This window comes from Rhea americana, unplaced genomic scaffold (assembly GCF_003343005.1).
Source record: "Rhea americana isolate MKP2758 unplaced genomic scaffold, rheAme1 scaffold_17, whole genome shotgun sequence".
NCBI classification, from domain to species: domain Eukaryota; kingdom Metazoa; phylum Chordata; class Aves; order Rheiformes; family Rheidae; genus Rhea; species Rhea americana.
In genome coordinates, this window is record NW_028185816.1 from 1,481,877 (window position 1) to 1,502,959 (window position 21,083).

The 21,083-nt window shown below is 36.8% G+C and overlaps 1 protein-coding gene across 1 annotated transcript in view; it reads right to left on the bottom strand.

Moving 5' to 3' along the window:
* Window positions 1-6,939: 6,939 nt before the first annotated feature.
* Window positions 6,940-21,083, bottom strand: part of HIPK3 (homeodomain interacting protein kinase 3) — a 413,563-nt gene continuing 399,419 nt past the window's right edge. Inside the window, exon 17 of the transcript XR_014895323.1 lies at window positions 6,940-6,953. The gene's annotated coding sequence lies outside the window, so the exon portion shown is untranslated. The remainder of the gene's footprint in view (window positions 6,954-21,083) is intronic.

The following is a 21,083-nucleotide window of genomic DNA, read 5'->3' on the forward strand; positions in this document are numbered from 1 at the left end:
ACCTTAGCACRCTTCCTATCACATTAGTAGCATGAAAGCAGCTCTGAGGCAGCAGTGACAGATGCATCATTAAAAACGTGAACTTCAGTGCTGGCCCCAAGCTGTCCCTGGGTTGTGGCACTAAGGTTTTCTCTAATTGGTTATTCAGCTGCATTAAGATTTCTAGTACATCTGCAGCAAAGCAGGTGGGGAAATTAGTCACGTAACTCCCATTAGCAGTTGTTCCAGGTTGCTTATTTACAGCAAAACCCTTTTTCTGCATCAAGGAAGGAAGAAAGGAAGAAAGGAGCCTCCTCTCCCCCTTACAGCCTAATTACTGACTCCAGTCTAACCAGGACAGTAGTCTTGTACATCTCTTTAAGAAATCATCCATTGCATGATCCTAATGCATCTAGATCAGCATTTGAGGTCATACTTTTCCTAATCTTTCTGTACACTTCCCAGTAAAATAGTATTACCATCATCAATGGATTTTTGTATGTGGAAGCTATGCAGGAAATAATAATTTAATATTTTGCAACCTAACAAGGAATCTTTAAAATATCTTGGGCTGTAGTTATTCTCATGGTTATTTTGTAGGCGTTCATTCTCATTAGTACTGACTTCAGAATAATAGGTGTAAGAATGTAAAAATATTCCAATGTATTTCAGATGCATTTCTCAGAAGTATAGATTTGCAGGGGAAAAAATGGCCGAAAGGTTGTAGAATTCATGCCTTACACAACTGTTTTACAAAATGATCACATTTGGTAAAGAATGGGCTACTCGCTAATATGCTCTACTGTTACTAGAAAAACCTGTGGATTTTAAATACATTAAAATTTAACAACCAAGAATAGGTTTTCCAAAGCATTCCTTGTGAGTTAAGATCCCTTCCACAAGCAGAAATATAAGCAAACAAACAAACAAAAACACAGCTGGCAAAAGTTTTAAGAGTCAGAAAAAGCCCTATGCACGCATTACCAAGTGAATTTCCAAGCCAAATTATGGTACCAATTACAAATTTTAAAGAATTTCTTCAGTTTAAAGCTGTACCTTTTAATGCTGTTTTTGAACAGCAATAAAATTATGATGTCCAAAATCCCACAGAATATTTACTTCATTTTCTGACAAGGCCCACTTTATTCTTCTACGATCTCAACTTTACAATCTGTTGAAACAGTTACATGTATTTGTACTGATCTTGAAGACAACTGAAGAAATCCTATCATACATTAAGTCACAGAAGTTTTATGCAATTTCACCATAGCTCAACTTCTTAATGACAGGGTGTACAATTCTATAGCAAGCTCCTCAAACTTTCGCTTGATCTTAAACATACGCTTTAGCCATTGCTACCTCTTGAATTTCAGGTAGTCATTTTACTATTATAATCTTTGATTAGTCAAGACCTGAGCRCTTAATAGTTGATTTCTTTCCTATAAACTACGAAATGGTCTAACATCAGTAGATAGTTCCCTGAGCATATATGGTTCCGAATCAAGGATCTGTCCAATTTTTTCTGATTTAAATCTTTCTGCCTCAGTTTGGCTGAAGAATTGAGCTGCTTGTACTTCTACTGTGGGGAGATTAACTTAATGACCCACTAGAGTTAAGAGGTCTAGTGCTAATGTCAGTGCTATGGAGTTAGGGCCAGGGTAAAACTAAAGAAAAAAAAGTAAAAACTAAACGCAACCAAAGGCTGTACATAAACCGCTGAGATTGTTTGAAAACTATTCTATACCTGGCTCAAGCCAGTCTCAGTCTTCTGAAATTAACACTATAGTCCCAGGCTTACTGTTCTGTCTTCGCAAACAGCTCCATCTGAAATGCAAATAAGAAAAATGTATATCACTATCTATTTTCATTTCTGTATTTTTCCCATAAGATATATAGGTACCTCTGAAATCAATACTCTTTTTCYTTCCCCTCTACCCTCAGTTTAAACTGAAGCATTCAAATTCTGCAGGTGATGATTTACAYGGTTACAGACTGGAGTTTGGATTCAGGTGGAGTTTGTATTCAGTCACTGAACTCCTATCAAATTTACTGAAAGTAGGAGGTCTACAAAAATGACTAGATGGCGCAAGAAACAGGCTTTTCTGAGAATTCCCCCTCCCCTCTTTTAAAATTTTATGTCTAATAATACTATGAGAACTCTCGCTTGTGTCAGTATAGGTGGAATACATACAGATGAAAAAAAAGTCATGAATAGTGTGGAAAGCTAGGAGGAAGAGAGCAAAGAATGAAGCAAAACTCTTAATAGTAAACACCTCCAAAACAGCTGGATGTATCCAGAATTTAGATTCAGAGCAGCAACCATTCTTACTGTATTTTCTGAGCCATGTGCTTTGAAATCAGAAGCAAACATCCTTGAAAAGAGGAGCAAAATCTCATGGCTTAAGCCTAATTTCAGAATGCTTTATTTCAGTTTAGTGCTAGAAGCTAGTCAAAATTAATAGTACTTTTTGCTCATGGCAATTTTTAAAAATTATTTTATGAGTAAATTTGTTCCAAATAAGTTTCCCTGTTGGGGACAGGAAGACATTTTTCTCCACACAAGAAACATTTTTCCCATTTTTCTGGTGGTCCCAACAGTTAAAAAAGACAGATACAAAAAAGTTGTAGAAGAATATATACATTTCTCTCCCAGTGAAATACCATCTTTTTTCCCCAAGTACTGACAGCTAGTCAGTTCTTTCAAGAACAGCATGAAATGTGTAAAGGCAAGAAAAAACAACATAGAGTGAAAAGTACTGATTAACTTGGGGTGGTTCACTGAGTCACAATGTGGTTCTCCACTGTGCTGTCTCTAAGAATCTTAAATCATCTTTCCCTCCCAGAAGTACCCAGAATAATTTGATCCTTCCAAGTAAYAGAACCGATTCCTTTAACCCAAAGTTAAAAGGTTAAAAAGTTTCTTACAGTTAAAAGATCTTGACATACGGTGTTTTTAATGTAAAATGTAATTTAGGAGTCTAGCTATACATTACTAAACAGCTGCAATTACTTTTTCCTTTTTAAGATAATCAGACATAGATACTATTCCAAAAATATCTCTACAGGTTTATACAAGGATAACACTTTCTACCTACTTCCTGTTTTTATTAYTGATTCTGGTTTTATTGGCTCAACGATGGTTGTCTAGTCATTTAACTTCCCTCCATATACCTTGTTTTTTTCCCTATATACTTACTGAACTAACACTGCATATCCATTGCATTTCAGAGAAAATCCTGTGGAGCAACATATTTCTCCTACCCTTTTGTACTGCATGACTTCCTCTTCATCAGAAGAGCAGTAACAAGAGAACATTTTCATCACATTAATGTATATCAGGAGATAACGGTACCATGCCATCATGGTATATTTATGCAGTTAAAGGCACAAAGCTGCAGCCATCTAAATTGCTCATTAGAACAGTTAATTCACTTAYTTCACCAGAGTCTCTAATACAAGACTCCAGGTTCAACAACTACTCTCTAGCAGCAGGTCGAGGAGCATGGTATAGAAATTAAGAACTGGGCATACTGTTAAGCCACTCTATGGCTTAACTAATCCACTCTTGTATCTTGCTTATATCAGAAGCTATTACAACCAGGGTCCTTGAAGCGTCACCACACAGAAACAGCGCTCCCTCAAAAATGAAACACTGAGAAAGTTCCATTGCATCGTTCACACATACACCATGCTTGCATTTTCCCTCCCCCCTCCCTCCTCCTTAATATCAAGCATCCTTATATTTTGGAAACTAACATCATAGTAACTGTGTCCCCATAACTTCCGCATTTCTCAGGTTTTCTTCTTATCTGTAACTGTCCCTCTGTTTTCCCCATTTTCTAGAAAGTCTCTCTCTGGTTTATTTTTCTTCCCCTCTTTTCCAGGCATTTAAGTTTTGAGGAGCTTAATGCCAGCATCTTTGTTTCATCTGCTGAGTGCAAATGATCTGTTATTTTTAATCATATACTTCTGTCAATATATCTCTTTGTATTTCTGTTAGTTGTTCAAGTCAATATAATGTAAGACAGAAAGAAGCGACAGCAGTCTCTTTGAGCATCTCCCCCTACTTTCCTGCAAGTTATAGTGGATCTTTAATAGCTTTTCCCACTTTCCCTTTAATAGTTTTTCTTCCCCCATCCAGCATCCAATCCCTTCCCATTCAGCCCTTGCAGACTGAGCCTTGCAAGCCCATGGCAGCTCACCCTCACTGAGCTTTGAGTCTAAGTCTCTAAACGTGTGCTTGCATATGTGTGTATTTTTTATATATATATATATATGTATATATATATATATATATATATATATATACACACACATACACACACATACCTACATATACAAACATGTGTGTGTGTACAAATATATACACAAGCATATATATCTATGCATATATACACATACATATGTGTGCGTGTACCCATACACATAAAGATGTTTGCTTACTGTCATAAGCCTTACTGGTAATCCTCAAAGCAATCTTTTTTCTTTTCTTTTCTTTTCTTTTCTTTTCTTTTCTTTTCTTTTCTTTTCTTTTCTTTTCTTTTCTTTTCTTTAATGTTTTCATATAAAAAACAAGTCTGTGCTTTTGCTCCAATAATAGTGCAAAAAAGTCACAGTAGTAACCATGTAAGAAACAACGTTAATAAACTTGGCCTTAAGATTTTACTTTTTTCCATCTTTCTTCCATGTAAAGGAAGAAATCTAGTCATGTCAAGATCAAAGCTCTAAGAAATCAGCAGATTMATTCTGTACAGTGCTGCAGCACCATCGTACAGCACTTCAGTGTCTTAGTGTCCTCACGTGTTTAACTCACCTGTTCTCCAGGTCCTGCTTAAAATGCTTCGCTCATCTACCACTGCAGTAAATAAATTTGTGTTTATTTACTTATACTGAAAACACACTGAAGCCCTGATTTTTAAGACAGAATTGATACATACACAGGGATCCTAGGCTGTCCTATTATTCTTGTAACTTAAATGCCCAGCTCTGCAGCTCTTCCTCATATGTCAAGTATTACCTCTTACTGTGCACCTAGTTTTACTGATTTCAGCAGGCATGCTCACTCTACAGTCCTGCATGAGCGAAGGTCTGGAAATCAGGCCCTAAAATAAAGTAACACTAATTAGACCCAATGCTAAAGAATAAAAAGATTTTCTGAAGTTAGCTGTCATTAGCTATACTGGGAGAGAGAAATGACAAATCATTGTCRTGGGAATATGCCATTAAAGTAAAAAAATATTAAATTAAATATTGTTGTGCTTTGGTAAATGTCAACAACTACCTCAGTGGGAGAGTGACAGGCCTCTGGCAGAGGAATTCACCATAAAAGAACAGATTTCAAAAAGAATCTTTAAAAGGAATTGTCAACACAAATCACAAAAGATGATTAGGAACAGCCTTTAAGAAACCTGCCATCCTAGGAAATCAATAGGAAATCATTAACTAACAAATGATAGCATCTGCTATCATGGAATTTAGTGTTATAATATAGTCTACTTTCCTGACTTTGTTAGAAACAAAGATATTTAGCACTTTGGAAAGACATGGGAGTGATGTTAAGGAAGATGGAGCATAGTGCAGTTAATAGAAAACAACTTTCTATACAAAAGCATCTCAAAACTTCATCATTTCAAAGAAAAAGACAATACTACAATTCTAAGCTTTATCATTACTATCAGATGCTTTAACAGTATCAGTGCAGTCTGTTTGGATCCTGTTCTGTGTCAGACTCTGTACAGATAATAATACATGTATGTTCATCTCACGTATCCAGTTTTGACAATGTGCATTATCCAAATCAGGTATCTAAGGAAGTACTAGTAAAACAAAAATATATGCTGAAAGCATTTTCTAGCTTTCTCTGTTGTTCTAGTAGCACATCACTTTGTTACTATGAATAGAATAATTCAAAATTGTGAGCAGAAATTCTGTATCTTCCATAGAATTTATTCCATTAGTTCAAATAAGAGCTCAAAGCTAATTCTTTAAGGTACTGAAGCCTCAACAGAGCATCAGCTTTCTGGACCTTGTTATCCTCTTTTTCAGAATGTAAATCTACAGTCACATCCATAAATCTATAGAATTTACTAAGCTTGACTCTAATAACCTGAATCTACATAATGAATTTCTGGCTCATCATTTTTACCCAAAGTCTATTTGTGTCTAACTTTCTGCACTAGTCAGCAAAACTGACTTGTACAAACCTATTATTAGTTGAAAGAAAAACCAATTACTAAAACTGCTTAACCAAAAATAAATTCTTAAGAGGTATATCTTAATGGTGCAATTATTTTCCATGTAATAGCATCTATAAGCCATACACTTTTGTGTCATGCATTTTTATAAGACAGTGCTCTATTCTGATCACACACTTACATATCAGAACCAGCACAACAAAGAGAAAGACAGAGTGAGAAAATGAGAGAGTTTATGCCTCCAAACAGAAGTATCTTCTCATCTTCACTAAAATTGCCAGTCTGTTCATGCATATACATTCACACCAAAATGCAGTAGTACTAGAAAAACAAACTAAAAAAGAAAAGATTTGGTGTAGGTGCATCCAAAAGTTATTACAATACCAATAATTTATTTTGATATATCAATAATTTATTTTCAAATCACAGATCCAAGGCTGTTCATGCACCAATACCGAATTAGGTATTTAGTTTTCAGCTTAGCTAGCAGATCTTTTGACTCCGCCAGCTAAAGATGGTAACAAGCATTAGTTTTCACCCATCAGCTAACAGGTATCAGGTATACAGTTCTACCAACACAACTACCTAATCCACCTCATTTAAAATGATCTAATTGTTATGTGCCTTCATTAATGGTATAGATTAACCCAAGGAAGTTTCCTCTTATTATAAGAGAAACTAGTTTGGTGATACTTTCCACTGGCAAATCTGCAGGGACAGTGTCCAAGAGACAAAGCACAGTAAGGGCAATACCCTCAGTACCAATACCAACCCTTGCAGCTGTTTGCAAAATGGGTATCTATATGCCACCTTACGTAAGTGCAAATAGCTCTTTTTACTCAGTTTAAAGGTAACCTAGGACAGTTTCCTCTTATTTCCTTAGACCATCTATTCTGTTGGCAAGTACAAAGAATGAGCTGAGACAATCAGATGAAAAGGGTCATAGTGATAGTCTGTTGTATTACAAAATACATATCCTATACACAGGACCTCATAAAAGGAATGTCGCTCTAAATGAAAGATATCTTCAGCTAAATGGTATTGTAATAGCTAATTTGGCAGACATATGGTTTTAATGAATCTGGAAGAAAAATCCTTATCTACTGATGTAGCTGAAAACCATGAGCTTAGAAGTAAGTAATTAATCTGAAATGAGATTTGTTACATATATCCATACAAAGTGATTGCTAAAGATTTCTACTTCTTTAACCCTTTATTACTTCTTTTACACCAGTTTCCTTAGTGATGCCTTATRATGGTTATATCACAACGTCAGTGTAATTATCGAATGGTAAAGCCTTGAAAAATGCCCTGGTTCCTAAGGTAGCACTGATCCTGGTTTTAATTTTCTCTGTTTTGTTTCCTTATAATCACTTTGCTGAATGACACCTTTTCGTGCCTTGTCAAATTTCAGAAGCTTATTGCTAATTACAGCATTCTTCACGATGAGAAGTGAATTTGCACTCTTCAAACTACTGTCATATGTTTTAAGATGGAAGGATTAAAAGTTATTTCCAGCTCATTACCTAAATAGAAGTTCAACCCAAAATGAGAAGAAAACAGGAAAAGGAAAAAAGAAAAAACACATTCCTAGTTCACAGTGTTGGGTCAAGCTAGAACACCCCAACAAGGCTCTGTGACAAATACTGTCCACCCAATCTGCATGCTAAGAGAACTAATGATAATAAAGCTGTTAGATCTATAAAAATTTAGAAAATAAACCCCTTATGCTGCCTGTCTTTGATCCACATATCTGACAAAATAGCAGCATTATCACTTAAGTGAAAGTGAAATTTGTGCAAATAATGAAACATCTCTGCTTCTATAGCTTATCTACTCTGGGAAATGCAACCCGAACAGTTCCTAGTTGCCCTTGAACACAAGGGCCAGAGAAGCGTTATCCCTCTGAATTGCAGCTTGGCTCATAATATTAACAATATGGATGTTCTCTGAAAAAATAAGATTTTAAAAGGCTAGTTCAATGAATGTTAGACTGTCTCCTGATTTTTGAGTAAATCTAAACACACTCTGTGAGAAGACAGAAAAAGAATTTAAAGTTTCAATGTCTCAAGCATGTTTAGATATAGATTTGAAAGTTAAGCTAAATGTTCTCAGCTGATCATTTTCATTATAGGATAGGATGAGGCTTTCCTCATCGATCTCCCCAACCTATACACATACATTCAGGATAAAGCAAGAAGGCAAAAGTTCCTCCTACCTACTTTGACAGACAACTAATACGCCAAGCTACTCTAAAAAAATGTGAAAATACTTGGTGGAAGAGGATGTGTACAACCATCTTCCCATAAAATTCCCTGCTAGAACACTACTCAGATAAACACCTGACTTCAACAACAAGGCTTTAGACTTCAATGGGGGCTGGAGAGGAGAGTTCTGATCTCTCTACATTGCCATATGTATTAACAGGGACCTAAAGGGGGTTCCAGCTCACACCCAACTGTAAGTGCAACCAAGGCAGAATAAGAAAAAAAGAATCGTGAAGCTCATCTCCTGCTCTTACATCACATATACAAAAATATTAGCATAAACCTCTGACTTTTTTGTACAAGCCTAAAGGCTGGTTTGAATGGTCAGATTCCAGTCTATTCTGCACCTCTGTGTGAAGCAGCATCCCTTGACAAGGTCCATAATGGGACAACGGACCAGTGCATAGGAGACAGCTTACCCTAAGCATCCAAAAACATCTAGTTCACACCCACCTACGTCCAGTTTCTCTTTACTGTAAGACACATTTAGACATCTCAACCACTTGTTTGTATAGCCTCTTCTAAGAATGCTTCTGGGAARAGGGTTTCATAGTATGCAATCTTTTCCCAATTCCCATGTGTCCTTAGAGTTAGGAAATCTTTCTTAGGAACTGAGTCTATTCAGCTGATTTTTTTCTAATCTTACCTTTGCTTGACAGGGAAAACAATTGTCTCCAGGTCTTCATCTTTTTTTAACAACAAATATTTATTATTTTCTTTCAATTTTTCCTCGAAGTTCATGTCTCCTATAATTCTTGTAATTCCTACTGCTGCCTGCTGAAATCTTTTTATATCTTTCTTATACTACAGTGTTCAGAAGTTYGTGCAGTTGTCCTGACAAGGCGTTGTCAGCACAGAAGAAAAAAATTACTTCYCTCCTGGAATTTCTATTAACGTATACTAGAGTATCTACCTTTCTTTTGCAGCTCTTTCATATTCTCAACTAACACTCCGGATGTGGTCTAGTATAACCTCTGAAATGCTGTCTAGTCAAATTTTCACCWTCATCTGTTTGGCTTCCTAAGTGCAACATTTTGCACTGGTCTTTTCAGAATTTCATCTTAATTTCAGGACATTTTCCAATTCATTAAGTACATTTTGAGCTATAATCTAAGGCTTAAATGAAATGAATAAACTGCATTACACTTAGGAGAGACCTCTGATTTCATGTATTTTACTTTTTTTCTCCATTTGACAACARGCAATCAGTGTCTGAGTATCATTTTCCAATTGTTTACTAACCTTTAGAGTGATTCAATCATGGTCATATTTCCCAGCTTCCTTCTATTACAATATCAATAAATAACATTTTGAACACAGATTATTACGAGCCAGCCTTAATTAGAATAACTTTTGTTTTCAGTATCTGCAACTGTGCATGATCATGTTTATGCATGTGAGTTATTTCAAGCTTTTAACGTGACTCTCAGCTAAGTAAGGGTTTCAAACAAGCAACACCATTGATTCCTAAATGATGCATAACTTGAGAGACTTGTTAAGGACATTGAGGCAAATCACGATCCCACTAGCGTCAGGGGCATAACAGTTTAATCCTCCAGATTCAGCAAAACAAATTATGTAACACAATGAGACAAATGTCATTCAACATTTTCAATGATGACAGAGACAATTATACAAGTTTGTTAAAACTGGCTGCCTCTACTGCTCGGACTGCATAAAACAAGACAGACAAGTCAGAAATAAGACAGTAAAGAGAGAGATGGAGAAAATCAGAAYAAAATATCTATAAGCACTGCAGAGTATTCTTCTTTTATCTTCTATTTCAAACTGAATAGCTTCATGGGCTCTTCTGGTTGTCTCTTTGTTAAAATATGATAGCTTGATAGCAATGATTGGCAAGTACTGTCCATATTCTTTGTGTACCCATTAGGCAGAAGATGAGGAATCTTTTTTTTTCTTTTTTTAAAAAAACTTTGCAAATAAATTCAATGCATAAAAGGACCTTTGCCTCAGAAAAAGGTAAATAAAAAAAGACTCAGTTTTAGTTTAATCATGGATCCCAAAACCTGGCTCGTTACCAACAGTTTATCTGAACTGGCAGACTCCTTATAAGTCTTTAAAGCTAGATTAAAATTCTGGTCCTTCTCCAAAATACACTGAAAGCACTCCTGTTGATTTCAGTGYGATTTAAACAAAGCCCCCCTGGATATAAATAGCTGTCATCCCCTCCAGTAATGCCAGAAATTAAGAGGCAAAATGTATAGCTTTTTATATCTTTTACGTTTATATAAAAGTGCAGGGTCTGACAATACTTTGAACTGGTTAATTAAGTTGAATTTTATTTAGCACATTTCATTGTATCATACATTTTTCCTTCTTGCTACAGTTTAGACACTTACGGAATTAGCAGAAAGACTCAGAATGATTTCAACTGATTTTGCACTGTATCAGAACTGAATCAACAGCTCACAATACTGTCATTCTCTCATTATTTGCCCCTTTTCAGACAGCACTGTGTCTTCAGGGAAGGAACAGAAGAAGAAAGCTCAGTTCCACTTCTGGAATGGCTGTCATAAGGGCCATCCCCTAAACTTCCCATCCTAGTTCCCAATCCATAACCTGGTGCTAAATGCAGCTTCCTTGCACTGGAAAATCTGTCCTAATCCTCCAATATTTGCTATCTACCTCTGTTGTCCCAGGATCCTTCTCCTTTATTAAGCCATCATCAGTGGTTTAATRTAGACCTTAATGGAGAAATACAGTAAATAATATGGGCAGAGATAAAGAAAAAAAATAGAGCTAATGTTTGAACAATTTAATATATTTCAGTAAATGGARAGACTGCTCATGCAGTATTTCCTTCTTCATGAAAAGCAAAAACTCCGTAATCTCTCATTTTTCAATKGATTTTTAAAAAACTGCCCAGAAGAGCCCAGCTAAACTAGGCTGAATAAGTCTGTCTAGTCCACTGTCTTCTGTTTGATCGGTAGTAGTAGTAGATAATTGAGGAACAAGAATAAGAAATAAGGTCTTTCTCTCGTACATCCACATACCCTCAAGCCAGTCAATAATTAAGGACTTACGCATCTAGTGATTTCATTCAGGCAGTAATGTTTAATTATCACCATGCCAACAGAATAGATCTGCCCAACATTATTGCAGAGTACATTTCCTCCTTTACTACAGCCTGCATCTCTCTATCATCATGTTTCTTCGAGTTCCAAGTTCTAGTCCTTTTCCAGTTCCTTGTATGTAAATTGTTTCATAGATATGACCATCTTTGTCTCTTCCATCATACATTTTCCAGTTCTTTGCGTTGTTTTTGAAATGGAGAATCAAAATGGCACACCTTATTCAAAAGCAGGGCATACTGTTAGCTTACACACAGCCATTTTTTTAATGGCACTCTCAATTCCCTTCTCAGTAATTCCATATGCTTTATTGCCTTTTGACCACCACTGAGCTTTGAACAGATGTCTTCAGAGAACTATTCATCAGCCCACTATTTCTTTCTTGTGTACCAATAGCTAGTTTAGAGCCCATGACTGTATATGCACAACTAGCATTATTTTTCYCARTGTGCATTACTTTGCATTTATCACCCCTTCAGTTCTCTTCTATCTTCTACCACCTTAAGCTTCCAAACGCCACGTTCACAGACTGAGCATGACACAGCATGGAGTAATACTCAGCTCAAGAAGCTGCTGTCTGGGCTACAGGGCTGCAAATCTCAAGTTTAGATTTTTCTCAGGAAGAACTGTATTTTACCAACCATGGCAGATTCTTTCCACACAGAACAGTGTTGAAGAGAATAGAAAGAAAAAAAAGTCAGAAGATGAAGCAAGAGGAAAAACAACTGTATGCTTTCTTTCAAATGTTTTAAAATTGATCCTTCTAGCCTGTATATATTCTCTCAATTTCATTTCAAGGAAAAATATTGAAATTACATATTTAGAAAAATAAACAGAATGGCCATAAGTCTGTGGAAAAGAATAATTCCATACATCAAAAAAGTCAGTTCATGATGCTACAACACCACAGGTGCTTGTAGCAGATGTACCGTATTTCTTTAGTAAGACTTTAAAAGCCCTGCATATTTCTGCTGTTATAAATGCGTATGTTATTTATACTCCTTCTACAGATTCTATTTGCATAGCTATAGAGCACTGCTTTATTTGGCTTAAGTATTAACAATTTCCTGTATCTTCCTACGAGTCTATCACAAACTTATTGGAAATGGAGAACTATTGTTCCATCGGGGTGCACACGCATATCCCAGGATCTACAGTTTCTCTGGAAGTAGAACAGGTAACAYGATCTTCAGAAACCCTTTTGATATTTCTACTACCTTTTATATCGCAGCAGCAAARAACCACAGGGTAACTCAAAGAGCAACCCTGAGCAATTCCCTGCTCAGGGAAGTCACAGGGTAACTCACCTCCCAGACCGAATGAGACAATCCTAACGCCTACTCCCTCTGCCCCTAAACATCACACAATTTTCTGCCTTGCCAGAACACCATACTAAAGATAACAGTTCAGGAACTTAAGCTACAGAGAGGTATCAAATGTAATGGTACACTGGGTACACAAGCCACAGGAAAGAACTACTCAATTTTGCCACAGTCCAGAGGGTAACTTTACCCCGGTGTCCTCAGGCACGCAACRAAGGAAGCGACAGACTCGTTCCAGAATCAGTGAAGCCTGCCGTTTGACTATCTTTGCCCAAAAGTAACTTCCTGCTGTGTTTTATTCAGGCTGACTTATTGAGGGGCAATTTTTCAGTGTGGCTCTTCAAAAGAATAAAACTCACCTCTCCCATGTATATATGGTCTTTCTTTTCCTATATTTTTTTTCCTCCATTGTGATAAGAAAACTAACCAAAATAGTCAGCTTCTTCAAAGGGAACAATAAGAAAGTTCTGAACTGTTGACTGCAAATCTTGATGTCAAAAAAATTTTTCAAATGCATTAAAAGGAGCATGATGGCTGGTGGCTTTCAGGGCAGAGAATACCAACTAAAAATTACCATCCAGTAACGCCATTAGCCCACACAATACTCCTCACTGAGCTCTATAAAAGCATGACTTGAGTGAGAGTACATATTCTTCCACAGTTCCAAAAACATACGTACGGCAACTAAGAGCCTAAGAGGAAACCGTACGCGATTGTTAGAAACTAAGCACCTTACAGAAAAAGTCTGCACAAATAAGTCAGTTATCTTTTTGACTTGAGTTTCATTTCTTTGTTACTGTATTTCTGTATTCTTTATACACAGAAGCATGCAAGAATCTCCTTAGCATATTTTAATCACTGCAACTATAGCATGTGCCTTTACATTCCCTTCATACTCCTGGAGGAAGAAATTTGCTAGAAATTCAGTGCTATCCAGCAGCATTCAATCTATGGAAAAGAGAATTACCTACCACACATGGCCAGATTAAGGCCCAGTTCTGCTGTCCTCATGCATGCAAACTCTCAGTGAAATCAGAAAAGAATTTTTTACTATATTAGCACACACAAGCACTAGAGCAGTAAATTGATTATAATAACTAGGAAAAAGTTAAAAGTTATCCTAGATCTAGGTTTATTTGAAAGAATGGAAAACTGCAGTCACAAATTGTAAGCAAAACATTAAAATATTCCTTAAAAAATTCAGGGAAGGAAGGCTTTCTTCCTGCTCACCAAAAAGCCAGGCAACCTGTTTTGCTCTACGTGCAGTCTGTAACAYGCACAATTACTAATGGCTGGTGAGCACTTCCAAATTCACCCTAATYTTTTACTAGTATCAAAGAATTACTGAAGTGAAAAGGAAGAGATTAAACTAAAAATTAAGTTAATCCATCACTCTTTATGAGCCATGAAAAAGTCTATACAGTGAATAAATCTTTGTGTGAGAGACTACTGCTGCTGAAAACTCTTCATGCTTGACATACATGAACACCTTAAAATGTGTGAGTTGCCCTGTTGACACTTTGCTGTTCTGATTAAATTTATTGCCGTGCTGCATAAAATATAAAATGATAGTATGTTGCCATTAGGCTTCAAAAGTACATTTGCTGTACAAACAGGTAAGAAATTTACTTTAAAAAATTACCTAAATGTATTATTATTGCACCTGAGCTCTGTGTAACAGTAACAGGTTTGAAGAAGTATGGTCATTAGCACTACTAACATACATCAGTAATTAGCAATTACAACACTCTCTTCAGGATCAAAACRTTTTATAAATGTCAAGAAAGATGTTATTTCAGACACAGAAAAAGGACTTCATTCTTTTTTCCTATGTAGTTCAAACAAACTACCCAAYAGATGAAGTCTCACAGTATTACTGAGAGTTAGGTATGCGGCATTTACAAATATCAGTCAAAGCGCCTTACAAAGGCCGCGGGTGGAATCACTGCAGGAGCAGGATCCGAGTTCAGGCTTCCTCCGCCTCAGTGCCGAAGCTAAAGCTGCAGGCGACCCACCTACAGTCTTACTAAAACTACGCCTTGCTTCTCCTGAGAATGTGATCAAAAATCTGCATGCAGCTAAGCATCACTCACAGCGCACACGACCTGTAATGCTGCCAGGGCTGATAAACATGGAATATGTTATGAATCTTTTCCTGCTCACAGGAAGCAGGGACACAACTGGCTTCATGCCCAGGTCCAAGCTGCACGCTTTTAAACATTGGTGATTCTTGACAGAATCACGGCATCTTGATGACACATTTAACAGTTATCAGAACAGACAAATTTCCTAAGAAAACCATGGCGAGTGCTCYTTTCAGGAGAGCGATCGCCAGTCCCCTCTGTTGAAGACCCATTAGTATGTATTTTAGTATAGCAACACGGGYTTAATCAGCAACTTTGGTGACTGTGGATTTTGTCCTGGAGCGTACTGAGTATCTTCAACTCCTCATAAGGCCAGCAGCAGCCCGGCTTCTTTCAAGTGCTGCTCAGCACCCGGCAGTTTGAGCCCAGTGAGATGAGGAGTTTCCGGCAGTATCACCATCTACGGTCTTAGCAAGACTGCTACTGTGTGTGTGAGTTTTAGATGAATACTATCACTTCCACGGAAACACTGAGGTAAACTTCTGAACTGAACTACCAGAGTTACAAAAAAAAAAAAAAAAAAAAAAAATCACAGAGCTGATATCCCTGCCCACTTCTGTAGCATCACTGGTTTTAGAACATCGTTAAAAATCTGAAAAAAAAAAAAAAAAAAAAAACCCCTATGCTCTAATAATGCACGATTAGTTTTATCCCCCTCAAACACAGAGCAAAAACAAAAAAACCTTCCTAAAAAGGCACATGTTTGTTTGTCAAGACTGCAAGATAAAAATTACTCATTTTCCTAAAAAACAGGTGTGAGCTTTGTGCTCTTATTTATCAGAGAGAAGTGGGAAAATGTTCTTCCTTAAATGAGTTGTTTTACACAGAGACGTGGAAGTTAACTTTAGCCAAAGCAAATCAGCTTTCTAACAGCACTTGGCTCCAACGAGCGCCTCACATGCAGAAGAGGTAAAGCACCGTTACGATGCTGCTCCCGGCCTGTCTAGGAACGAGGAYGGATACTGGAAGAGGAGCCTTGACGTTTCCCTGACCTCTCTGTCAGGACYTCCCAAGCTAACATACCCCAGCACCAGCCGGGGGATAAGCGTCGTTCAGATGATTAATGTTTTAAGGTTCTCGGCACTGTGGTGACAGAGCATAAATACCTGATCAGGTCACTTTTGGTTATACAGAGATCTCAAGTAAAACATGACTTTACTAGGATAACAATCTGTACTTTGCCAGTCTGAGATTCAATAAAACTTTGTATTCTGATACAATTTATGGCCATTAAGACTTTGCCCYTTTATAATACTCAGTTTATCACCAAAGATTTTTTTTCCTATAAATCTTTTTGTTCCGTACCAGAAGAAATTTAACTATGGCAAGAAATAAAGCAGTTGTTTACTAACTAACAGGGAAAATGCACTAAGATAAAATTCAAGATAGAAAAAACAAGAAAAATATACCACCAAAGAAGCTGAAAGAGAATACAGACATATATAGTATAATCTCAATATCAAGTTTTGATTAACTTTTGCAAAAATATCATAAAAACTTGCTCACAATCAGCCAGGCACTCTCCTTCCTAGTTACAGCACCTAGCAGAAAAATGCACCACAGCATCAGATCAAACTACCGCTTGCTCCACATCCTACTGGAAGGAATTTACATGTGGAGTAAGGTATGGCCACTGTTTACTGATGTCTAAGCTAAGTGCACTTTAAACAGAAGGAGTTGTCTGAGTAGTTCTTTCATTCCACATTTGAACCCACTTCCTAGAGCTAAGTATTTCACTTGACATTGGGATGTTGCAGATCACTGAGGTATTAGGAAAGTACTTGGCGTTAAAAAAAAAAAAAAAAAAACCCAAAATCAAAAACCAAAACCAAAAAACAAACCTGTTTGCACAAACTTTAGTAGTAAATTAGATATTCATAGCACTTTTTCACTTTTCAACAATTAAGTTTGAATTGGCATCACAGACAGATGTTAAGGTAAACTCTGCACCTCCTGAATCAACACATGGTGACGGTGTAACTGCCCCTCCCCTAACACATTCAGACAGCTTTGAGGTGATCCGTCTCAGACATTTTTAGCAAGCAAGAAAAAGAAACTGTCAGCTTCTTTTGTGAACTCTAAACAGATGATTCAGAGCAATAAGAGGAAACTCGCACTTTCCACACTCTCCGATATAGCAACTATCTAGTTAGCTGGTATGAGATTCACCCCCGGCAAACAAAGAGGAGGAAGAACTGGAAAGAAACAGGGCATGCATTTACCAGCTTTAGAGTCCTTCCTGTCTTTAAAAGGCTGCCAGATAGCTTGTAAGTACATTTGCCAGCAGTTCCTGCCAAGAAGTATTCTTTGACAAGAGCACCAAAATCTACATCTGTAGGTAGGCAGCATAACATCACCTTGCAAAYGGAACAGAGCAGCATCTTCCCTTGACAAGACTGACCAGAGCCTCCTGGAGAGAGCCAGGTCCATCAGGGAACTTCTCTTCTTCCTCCCAACATGTATAGGAGCAAYAGCCTGGCAGAGAGAGTGGAGGAAAGGGCAATTGCACACACATCAAGATACTGGAAGTTCATCAGTTTGTTCTATTTGGATTCAGTAACTTCCCCTGCCACAAGCTGCAGCGCAACAAGAGAGGCAGACAAATGGAGATTATTAAGGAAGAACTCCACAAAAATAGTGAAATGAGGCAYCTGAGGAGTAAGTTTTCCACAAGGCATTACAAAATCTTCCAGCATCCCATTCCCTCATCCCATCATCTCAAAGCAGGTTCCAATTTCACAGGAATATACAACACATTTTCAAAATATTTTAATTAAAAATAAGTTTTCATGAAAAAAATTAAATAGGCTTGAGATTTTTATCTTTTTAAGTGTGTCCTTAAATCAATCATACTGCTTTTATGCAGCATTTAACAAACATCTCCAGAAATAGTACAGTCAAACAGAGAAGTGGTCTACTTCTGAGAAGAGGTCAAAGAAAGAAAAAGAAAAGGAAAAAAAGAATTTGCAGCCATCAAATCGTTGTGCTGTTACACCTATATAATGCAGAATGTTCACAGTATGCTTTCCAGAAAAAATCTGTACTTTCTGCAACACTCTATTTAGCTCATTTCAGGCCATACAAGAAACAAATTATATCTCATTCTTCTCCAATAATCAGCCAGGAAAAGGGAAAAGCTTCTCAATGCTAGCTCAGTCATATTAGAAACAAGTCAAAAAGAGGGACCATACCCCATCATAGGTTYCTCTGTCTCCCACTGGTAAAAACTACATATCTAACTACAGCACTTCCAACTAGTTTCAACCGTGCAGCTGCCAAATAAACTTGCCTTCAGTTTTACTAGAAAAAAATGCAGCATAGAATACTTAGAGCAGAAAGAATCTAATCAGCACTGTATTGTATTGCAGCTTTTTGCAAAAACAAAGAATTTTTTGAATAGCTAACATTTTGATAATAAAAGACTATGTTCAAAATTATMTACTTGTTTGATTTGTGATTTTTATAGATTTGTTCCTAAAATTACCCCCACACAAGAAACTCCTGATCAATTCAGTTGTAAAATATTTTATCTCATAGCATATGTAAAAACTTGTCCTGAAATTTCATTAGTATGTGGTAATTGTGCAATGTGTCTGATCCTTTGAGCAGTTTATGCAGATAGTATTCCTGGACAAATACGTTGTCATAATTAAGCCTGCAGAAAAATTATTAAATAAAAGTACTCATTTCCTGTTACTATTTGCACGTACAGCTGTATATGTGTGCACCTGGGAGTATGTTCTTTCTGCTTTGACTGCCTATATCAAAGAAAATCTTCAAACTTCAKTATTTGTCTAGTATTCCAAACTGTGCTCTGGTAATTTTTTTTTTTTTTTTAATAAGCAGAACCCAGTCATGGTCGCATTACTTAGTATCATAAAAACACTGGCCTAGTTTTAATGTCATATAACTTTAGACTGATTGTAATATTGTCACTTTTTGTTATTCAGAACTTACAATTTATTAACTGTTTTTCAGTTAATAATTCAGAACTTGTAACTTACTATTATTCAGAAAAATACAAGCCAGAAGTGTTTGAGCATAGATATGGGAAATTGCATTAGAGTACTAGTAAATAACTGTTCTACTTTCTGCGACTATAGTGACTGTGCAAACTGACCCATCGTATCAAAGCCAAACAAGGCAGGAGCGCCCGACCAACCTTCTCTCGGAATTCTGAACCAGATTTTTTCTTTATAGCTCTCTGAAACATCCCCCGCAAAAGCTGAAAGGAAAGAAAGCATTAACATCTGCATTAAACACCACATTTCTTTGGCTTCCAAGAAGGTTGGCATAAGCAGATTTTAAATGAACCACTAACAGAAAATGATTGTCTTGACTACCTGATTTCTAGGTATACTAGTAAATTGTCCAGTTATGAGTTTAATGACTTTATTTTTTCAGAAAGTTCTTGCTGAGACTGCACTGCCAGAACTCAAGTCCCAGGTGCAACAGTTCAAGCTACAGGTCTAATGGCTCTAGCTGGATAGTTGCTGGTCTCAGGCCTTGGATACATTTTAAGAATATTATCTAGTTCTCTACATTTCTCAAAGATGATAACTTCCCATCATATATCATTCCAGATTTAATCTGTAAAAACACAAATTTATGATGTGCTTTTCTACTTTAGTAATTTAAATTTGTTCATTTATTGCACTTACTTCTTTGGAACATACACAGCCATTCCGAGCTAGGTGGGCTCGGCACAGGGACCAAAAGGACTGGGACACAGGCGATTTAAACTGTCTCTGTATGTGATTGATTTCAGGATTTAAGGGAAGTTGCATACACTGCTTATTAGGAGCCTCTGTAATTCCACAAGGTAACAKGGCATCTCAACATCACAAATGCAGGGAGTGCATTTTTCAAGCATGCACAGCTCAGCCACATGGCAGCTGAGCAGCAGATCCTCTGCACAAATACAATTTATCTGCATGTGTTCAGCAGTAGCTTTTCCAGCAGCCTAAGCCGGAAAAGCAGCTAGTTGCAAGAAAAAATGGGAGGAAGAAACCAACCAAACAAAAAACCCATTCAATTTGCTTTTCATGCAGGTTTGATCATAAGAGAATTTTATTATATAGAGCATCTGAAAACCCTACCACTGGCTCACCATTTTAGCAGAGCATAACTTCAAATTGGGGCTGGAATGTGAGACTATTCCCTAAGGTAATGCTAAAGGGCTGAATGAATCTGTCAAAAGTTATTACAAACATCCTGACCACYACTTCTTTGAAACTATTATATCAAGGACTTTCAGGTAGAGGCATGGGACTTATTACTTTGGCCTATAGTTTTTTCAGGTTACATAAATCAGAGGTAATTTCCAGATCTTCTGGGTGTAAAATTAAGTTGCACTAGGAGATCATTACAAATTATTACAGCAGTCTGTGCTACCTCCCTCAGAATACAAAACACTATTTAGAGATCACAGAATCATAGAATCAGTAAGGTTGGAAGGGACCTCTGGAGATCATCTAGTCCAACCTTCCTGTATGCTCTGAAAATTATGCTATTTTTGAGGAACTACTTTGCTTCCTGTGCACCTTCACAACAACTAGTTTATTCTTCTCAATCCTATAGAGCCAAAGGTGAGGGAAAGCAAGTTAGTTATTCTATTCCATTTCTTACACCAATGTATTTTTCATTCAGGTCCAGTTAATAATTCCTGCCCCCTTCAGAAAACCACAGTAGTCTCACATCTCTCTATTTATTATTACATTTTAGTATTATACTAATTTTTAAGCATGTATTTATTTTTTAATATAGCTCCTTAYTATTTTCAGTATTCACACAATCTTCTAGTTTAAAGTCAGTAAAAGCAAATCCCATCTGCTTCTATTCCTTTACTATCAGTTAACTCGGTCCCTCTACCACTTCAGCTTTTGTTATTAAAATGACATCTATACAGCAAGTTTGGAGCAGCACTGAATTATTTATTCCACTAGAGAGTTTTATCGGACCAGCTCTTCCAACCCATTGTATTAACACACATTCTGCGCTGAAGCTCAATTTTGAAAATATATGACAGCAGAGAATAAAAATACAAGAAACACCATACCACTTAATTAGAAGGTACTTCAAATTT